The sequence below is a fragment of the Martes martes genome, assembly GCF_963455335.1.
Source record: "Martes martes genome assembly, chromosome: 5".
NCBI lineage: Eukaryota > Metazoa > Chordata > Mammalia > Carnivora > Mustelidae > Martes > Martes martes.
Genome location: NC_137892.1, coordinates 10,818,835 through 10,828,104, shown reverse-complemented (window position 1 = coordinate 10,828,104; position 9,270 = coordinate 10,818,835). Strand labels below are relative to the sequence as shown.

At 35.0% G+C, this 9,270-nt stretch overlaps 1 pseudogene across 1 annotated transcript; it reads left to right on the top strand.

Annotated features, from left to right (window-relative positions):
* Nucleotides 1–5,573: 5,573 nt before the first annotated feature.
* LOC308342664 (olfactory receptor 2L8-like) lies at nucleotides 5,574–6,513 on the top strand (annotated as a pseudogene). The gene has a single exon. The product of its transcript is annotated as an olfactory receptor 2L8-like (transcript).
* Nucleotides 6,514–9,270: the final 2,757 nt, after the last annotated feature.

The window sequence follows — 9,270 nt, the reverse complement described above, 5'->3', positions numbered from 1 at the left end:
TGGGTTGTTCTGTAAATATCTGTGATGTCCACTTGGTCCAGTGTGTCATTTAAGGCCTTTATTTCCCTGCTGATCGTTTGCTTGGATGATCTGTCCATTTCAGTGAGGGCAGTGTTAAAGTCCCCTACTATTATTGTATTATTGCTGATGTGTTCTTTTGATTTTGTTATTAACTGGTTTATGTAGTTGGCTGCTCCCATGTTAGGGGCATAGATATTTAAAATTGTTAGATCTTGTTGGACATACCTTTTGAGTATGATATAGTGTCCTTCCTCAGCTCTTATTATAATCTTTGCCTTAAAATCTAATTGATCTGATAAAAGGATTGCCACCCCAGCTTTCTTTTGATGTCCATTAGCATGGTAAATTGCTTTCCACACCCTCACTTTAAATCTGGAAGTATCTTCGGGTCTAAAATGAGTTTTTTGTAGACAGCATATTGATGGGTTTTGTTTTTTTATCCATTCTGATACCCTGTGTCTTTTGATTGGGGTATTCAGCCCATTCACATTCAGGGTGACTGTTGAGAGAGATGAATTTAGTGCCATTGTATTGCCTGTAAGGTGACTGTTACTGTATATTGTCTCTGTTCCTTTCTGGTCTACTACTTTTAGGCTCTCTCTTTGCTTAGAGGACCCCTTTCAATATTTCCTATAGAGCTGGTTTGGTGTTTACAAATTCTTTTAATTTTTGTTTGTCTCAGAATGTTTTTATCTCTCCTACTACTTTCAATGATAACCTACCTGGATATAGTATTTTTGGCTGCATGTTTTCCTCATTTAGTGCTCTGAATATATCATGCCTGCTCTTTCTGGCCTGTCAGGTCTCTGTGGATAAGTATGCTGCCAATCTAATATTTTGACCATTGTAGGTTACAGACTTTTTTTCCTGGGCTGCTTTCAGGATTTTCTCTTTGTCACTACGACTTGTAAATTTTCTATTAGATGAATGGGTGTGGACCTATTCTTGTTGATTTTGAGGGGGATTCTCTGCCCCTCCTGGATTTTGATGCTTGATCCTTTTGCCATATTATGTAAATTCTCTACAATAATTTTCTCCAGTATACCTTCTGCTCCCCTCTCTCTTTCTTCTTCTTCTGGAATTCCAATTATTCTAATGTAGTTTTGTCTTATGGTATCACTTATCTCTTGAATTCTCCCCTTGTGGTCCATTAGTTGTTTGTCTCTCTTTTGCTCAGCTTCTTTATTCTCTGTCATTTGGTCTTATACATCATTAATTCTCTCTTCTGCCTCATTTAGCCTAGCAGTAAGAGCCTCCATTTTTTATTGCACCTCATTAAAAGATTTTTTTACTTCAACTTGGTTGGATTTTAGTTCTTTTATTTCTCCAGAAAGGGCTTTTGTTTCTCCAGACAGAGTTTATCTAATATCTTCCAACCCCTTTTCAAGCCCGGCTAGCACCTTGAGAATCATCATTCTGAACTCTAGATCTGACATATTACCAATATCTTTATTGATTAGGACCCTAGCCTTTGGTACTGCCTGTTGTTCTTTTTTTGTGGTGAGTTTTTTTTTTTTTCACCTTGTCATTTTATCCAGATAAGAATATATGAAGGAAGCAAATAAAATGCTAAAAAGGTGGAAAAGACCCCATATATATATATTATATATATATATATATATATATATATATATATATATATATATATATTAGATTGGTGAGTAGAACAGGGTCACCCACTGAATTTTGCAAGAATTTTGGTCTCTTAGAAGAAACTACCTCCCAAAATTTTAAAGAATGGAAAACATATATAAGTGTAAACACAGTGAAGGGATGGAATATGATTATAAAGATGATTTTTTTTAATTTCTAAAAAAGGAGTTGATAAGTTAGTTAGGAGAATAAATAAAAAGAAAGTGGAGAGAATTTGCTCAGCCTGGAGACTAGAACAAAGCCCTGTGCTAGATTTAGGGTACATTATGATCTATTAGAAGAAGTTGTATCCCAAATTTTTTATAAGAAAATACCCTATGTTTATACAAAAAGTAAAGTTAGATGCAATGAAGGATAAAATATGAGTATAATAATGAAGGTTCAAAAAAGATTTTTTTAAATGAAAGGTACTGTTAAGATAAACTAGTTAAAAATGTTAAAAGAAGAAAGGGTAAAAGTTAAAAAAAATAGCAAAAGAAAAAAATAGAATTAAAAAAAATTCATAACATTGCAAGACTAAAGAATCATGGGGAGAAAGCCATGAATTCCATGCTTTGCTTTCTCCTCCTCTGGAATTCCACTGTTCTCCTGGGTAAGTGAATTTGGTCTTGGCTGGATTTCTTGCTGATCCTCTGGGGGAGGGGCCTGTTGTAGTGATTCTCAAGTCTATTTGCCCGAGACAGAATTGCACCGCCCTTACCAGGGGCCAGGCTAAGTAATCCACTCTGGATCACTTTGGGGCACTTTTGTTTCTTGAATGTTTTCTGTAGAGTTCTGGAGGATGGGAATGAAAATGGCAGCCTCCCAATCTCTGGCCTGGAGTAGCCGAGAGCTTGGGGCCCCACTCCTCAGTGCACCCTCAGAGAAAAGCGCTCAATCACTCCCATCTCCCTGGCCTCCGTGCCACACTCCAAACACACCCAGCCTGTGACACCTCTGTCTCTGGCACACAGCCCCGCCTGGAGTCTCCACACCACACAGATCTCTGTGCTCTTCCAGGGGGAGCTCCATGGATCTTGTGTGGTCCCTGCTAAAAGAGCAGTGGCATGTGCCACGGATCACAATTTAAGGTAACCCCGAGTTGAGAGCTCACTCCTCACCTCCATCTCTGTAGCTGACTTCCCTGTTCTAATACCTGGGAGCTCTGTGACACTCAGACACACCCAATCCTTGATCCTTCTGTGACCCCATGGGACCTGTGGCCACGCTGTCCCTGAGTGGTTCCTTCTCCCTGGCTTTGCCTCTGGGTTGATGTTCCTCAGTGGGGCAGGCTTTTAAAAGTTCTGATTTTTTGCTCCATTGCTCTGCCACTTGCTGGGAACTGGCCCCTCCTCCCACGGTCTATCTTCCTCTCCCTTTGGATTCAATTCTCCTCCGGTCCTACCTTTCAGAACGTGGTTGATTTTCCACTTCTAGAATTTCTGCTATTCTTCTCTTCAATCTCCTATTGGATTTGTAGGTGTTTGGAATGGTTTGATAAGCTATCTAGCTGACCTCCTGCTACCTGATGTCATCTCAGCCTGCTACTTCTCCCACAATACGTCTTTAACTTATAAAAACAACCAGCTCCCCCAATTTTTCCTCTGCAAGTTGACAGTGACTACACAATAATTGAAAATCAACTGCTTCATATAGACCCAGAATCCTGATGTAGGTATTTCACAGTAGATAAGAAGGAGATGCACATCTGCAATAATTTGAGTACATGTAAATTACCAATTGAAATAACTTTTTTATCATTTTAACATATTATTCCATGAATGCATGGATTTGGTATCAACAAACCACAAGATAAAATGATGGTTACATAACCTATGCCTCTTGGCACCCAAGGCAAATACTTCAAATTCTTTTATGAATTTTCCCAGTACTTCCTCAATATTTTAAATTCTGTGCTCATCTTCTGGTGTTTGATTCCTCAATCTGAAATACCAAGCCATGATTTGTAACTCAGGCCAGTACGGACGAAGAGTCATCCCCTTCATACATTATCAAACTATCCCCTCCCCTCCCCATTCTGTCAACACAGTTACATATCACATTATGTGTGATGATAAGCATCTAGAGCTTTTTTCCATCTCCTAGAATTTATTTTTATATATAAAACATGTAACAGTATTGTAAAACATAATGTTATGTTATATGCATGACTGCATAGATTTCTTCTCATATTACCATAATTTCTCTCAAGGAAAATTTAGAATATTGGTCTGCCTCATTTTGAGGATTATCAAGAAAGTGTTTTCAAGACAATATTGAACGTTTTCCTGAAAATGCCCTTTAATAGATTATTTATTTTATTTTTCTGTGCTCTTTACACCATCTTTGAATATTATAGTTCATATATTGGCTTGGAAAAAAGTTTTTTTTAATAATATATACTTAAAAATAACTTTTTTCCCCAAAATAAATCACTGTCATATGCATTTAAAGAAATGTCCATAAGTATATGATGGATCATCTTATATTATTGCTCTCATCCTTTTATCTCCCCTAAGTGTCAAATTTTGTGTTTCACTGTTGCTTTCTGGTCAATTTTCATCAGTTTATCTTTTAAGACTATCATTAAATTTATTATATTAATTATTAACCTTTATTTTCCAGAAGATTTTTTTATTGTTTTTAGGCACTTAATTTTATATAATACATGACATTTTTACTTTGGATTTAACAAATTCTATTTCTCTGAAGATATCAGATGTTTTTATAAAGTTTTCTTGCACTTATCTCAATCATTTTTAATTCAGTATATGTATAAGTGTGTGTGCGTGTGTGTATTTCTCTCATATAAAAACTTCCTCAACATTCTGATGGCTTTGGTCCTAGAAAAGTATGAGAGACTGAAGCACTACAATCCTTTGTGGGCATAACGTGTTGGGCTTTATCCACTGATGGTATTTCTTCTGGAGAGGATACCGTCCACTCATTCCTACTTAGAATTATCTCAAAAATGCCATTTCTCCTTCTCTTTTTAAGTGTCTGTTCCTTAAAATTTCTTCACCCTAAAGGTTTTTAACATTTTCACCTCTGACTCTACCCTCGACTCTGTTTTCCACTCTATTTAAATTTATGCAGATTAACAACTTTATCATGTTAGCTGAATTTTTTGACTGGAGTAGATACATATAGGAGCTAAACTCACACTTATCAAAAAAAATGGAAATAGCTTTAAATGCACAAAAACAAGAGGTTAAACAGAACAAGAAAAGGTGGCACAAAGCAATTCATAATATATAATTATTGAAAAACAGAACAATACAGATCTTTTTAGGGAGCTTAAGCAGGGTCAAGAAGGTAAAATAAAATATTAGAGAAAGTTATCAGGAAAGGAATTTCTTTAAAGCATTTGAATATTGAGTGAGGAGGAAGAAATCTGGTTTATATAAATTATATTTAGCAATAACTATTTACTGTAGATTTTGGGGGAAAAAGAAGCAGAGAGTAAGTCTTGGAATCAAAACAAATGAATAAACAAAAAGGATATATATCTGCAGAGTGACCTGATAGATTACTATAGTTCCAGAAATATTAAGGCTTAATTATAAAAGAAAAAAAATCATTGTCTAAGTGTCATAAAATATATTCAATATGGGTCTATAATTTGTGCATTTACATTGACTTACAATGCATACTGAACTACAAAGTCTGATGTTGGTAATGACTAAATTTACACAGGAAAATGAAATATATGTATCTTGATAGAGTCACACACTGAAGTTTATGACTCATCAAGATTTTAACTATGAGGTAATTTTTTTTCAAAATATGTGTTAATTTTTTAAAAAGCTGCCATGTGTCCTGAATAAATCATGGTGGAACTAAAATAAGGAAGTAATAGATTATTTTCCTGTACTTAATAAATATTTGTCTCTCTTTAGGGAAGAGTAAATTAATGTCTCATGGGAAATATGAACCAAAGATCAACTCATATCTTCTTATTGGGGGTTATTCCCACCGTCAAGAATTGTCCTGTTTTTCTTCATTCCGTTTTCTCATTTTCCTAATGGCTCTGTTTGGTAACCTGTCCATGATCATCCTCATCCTCCTGGACACCCATATCCACACACCCATGCATTTTCTACTTAGTCAGCTCACCCTCATAGGCCTGAACTATGTCTCCAACATTGTTCCTAAGATGGCTTCTAATTATCTCTCTGGAAACAAGTTTACTTCTTTCATTGGGTGTGGAATTCAGAGTTGTTGTTGTTGTTGTTGTTCTTGTTGTTTTCCCATTACTTTAGCTGGTGCAGAAGGATTATTATTGGCCTCTATGGCTTATGATCATTATGTAGCAATTTCCTTTCCTCTCTGTTATCCCATTCATCTGAGCAAGAGTGTGTGTGGTGATAACAGGTACTTGGATCACGGGTTCAATCAACTCCTGTGCTCACACTAAATATGTCCTTGATATACCTTACTGTCAATCCTGAACCACCAACAATTTCTTTTGTCATGTTCCAGCCATGCTGACTCTGGCCTACATGGACACCTGGGTCTATGAGTACACACTGTTTGTGAGCATCACTCTCTTCCTTGTGTTTCCTTTCATTGGCATTGCAGGTTCCTATGGCCAGGTCGTCCTTGCCATCTGCCACATGCATCCAAAAGAAGGAAGAAGACCTATTTGACCTGCAACACCCATTCACTGCGGTGACTTTCTACTATGCATCCTGTATTTACACTTATTTATGTCCAAGATCCTTCAGATCTCCCACAGAGGACAAGGTCCTGGCAGTCTTCTACACCATCCTGACCCCAGTGCTCAACCCAATCATATATAGCCTGAGAAACAAGGAGGTGATGTGGGCCCTGAGAAGAGGGGTTCTGAGGTTCTTCTAGGCAAAAATGTAACAAAGTTCTTACTAGTCTTGCTGCTTCATTCATTAATTTCACCTTGTACATTCTTTAAGAACAATTCCAGGATTTAGGACAAGGATACAGTAATCTAGAAAAATAAATTATATATATATATATAATATTATATATAATATATAATATTATATATATTATATATAATATAATATATATTATATATATATAATTTATTATATAAAAAAGAAAATTGCCACAAAAACAGAGTGATAGGGAATATATATATATTTATATAATTATATAATTTATATAATTATATAATTTAATTATATAATTAATTATTATTATATAATTATTATATAATTAATTATTATTATATATTAATTATATAATTATAATATAATTATATAATTATATAATCATATAATTATATTAATATATATATATTCCCTATCACTCTGTTTTTGTGGCAATTTTCTTTTTTATTTTTTTGTTATGAATAATTTATTAAATGTAAGTTGAATTCTAAAGGCCACATATATTTTCAATAATATGAGTACCTAAGCATTAAAGAAAATAAGACCACAATACCCAAAATATGGAAAGAGTCCAAATGTCCATTGAGAGATGAATGAATAAAGAAGATATGGTACATATACCATTATGTAAATCTATACATATGGATAGATAGATATACGTGTGTGTGTATTATAACTGTACTTATGTGTACATTTCTATAGATATATAGATATAATCTATGGATATATATGTTATATCTATACATATGTAGGTATATAATACAAATTAGACATCAGATATACAGATATATATTATAATATTACCCAGGCATAAAAACAGAATGAATTCTTGCCATTTTCTATGACATGAATGAAGCTAGAGTGTATTATGCAAAGAGAAGTAAGTCAGAGAAAGACAATTACCATAAGTTTTCACTCATGTGTGAATTCAGAAAATAAAGGTGCAAAGGGGGAAAAAAGAGAGAAAGGCAAAACAATAAAGAGATCCTTAACTCTAAAGAATGAGCAGTTGGTCACAGAGGGGAGGGTGGTGGGGGATATGTTAAATAGGGGATGGGGATTAATGAGGACACTTGTGATGAGCACCATGTGTTATGGAAGTGTTGAATCACTGCATTATATACCTGCAATTAATATTATGCTGTATATTTTCTAATTGGAATTTAAATAAAGTCTTAAAAACACGTTAAGTGGTGACAAATGATAAAACTTTAGCTACAATGGACAATTTGTGTAGCAAGCATAGAATGCTTTTAAAATAACTCCAATAACACTGAAGTATGTAATGGAGTTCACTTTGCATTCAATTGTTGCAAATGGTTCTCAGTGCTTATGCTTCGAAACAGAAGTTTAAAAAGATTCTGTATCAATGACCAATCCTACTATTGATCAATTAATAAAACAATATAAATTAATTATCTTTGGAAAATTAACATATATATATATATATGGCTGATAAAAGTTGATGACAAGATATATATATATACACATATATATATATGTATATATGTGTATATATATATATCTTGTCATCAACTTTTAACAGCCTTTTTGTTTGTTTTTGTTTGTATATGTCATAATTCTTCCTTGGGGCCCATTTGGGGTGTGTCTTCTCTTCATCTTTCTATTTTTCCCCTCTCTCTTTCTCTCTTTTCTTTTTCTTTTCTTTTTTCTCTCTTTCTTTTTTCTTTCGTATGGATGGGGACTCCTGATTGCTTAGAAGCATTCTAGGGTGCACCTTGACCGCACCATAGTCGATACGTCCAGCTATAAACATTCAGCCACCTCTCACCAAAATGACTAGGAGGAGGAATGCCCAAAAGAAGAAAAATTCAGAGGATGGGCCTTCTGCAACAGAGCTAATGGCTATAGACATAGACAATATATAGACAATATATCGGAAAGGGAATTCAGGCTAACAATTATCCAGGCAATAACTAGGTTGGAGAAAGCCATGGATGACCAAACGGAATTTATTAGGGCAGAACTGAAAGCCACTAGGGATGATGTTCACAATGCTCTCAATGAGTTCCAATCTAAACTAAATTCTCTAAAAGCTAGGGTAACTGAGACAGAAGATAGAATTAGTGATCTGGAGGACAAACAGATAGAGAGAAAGGACCAGGAGGAAGCCTGGAACAAACAGCTTAGAAGCCACAAGGCCTCTTACACCATACACAAAGATAAACTCAAAATGGATAAAAGACCTCAATGTGAGAAGGAATCCATCAGAATCCTAGAGGAGAACATAGGCAGTAACCTCTTTGATATCAGCCACAGCAACTTCTTTCAAGATATGTCTCCAAAGGCAAAGGAAACAAAAGCAAAAATGAACTTTTGAGACTTCATCAAGATCAAAAGCTTCTGCACAGCAAAGGAAACTGTCAACAAAACAAAGAGGCAACCCAGTGGAATGGGAGAAGATATTTGCAATGGACAGTACAGACAAAAGATTGATATCCAGGATCTATAAAGAACTTCTCAAACTCAACACACACAAAACAGATAATCATATCAAAAAATGGGCGGAAGATATGAACAGACACTTCTCCATTGAAGACATACAAATGGGTACCAGACACATGAAAAGAATGTTCATCATCACTAACCATCAGGGAGATTCACATTAAAACCACGTTGAGATACCACCTAACATCAGTTAGAATGGCCAAAATTAGCAAGACGGGAAACAATGTGTGTTGGAGAGGATGTGGAGAAAAATGAACCCTCTTACATTGTTGGTGGG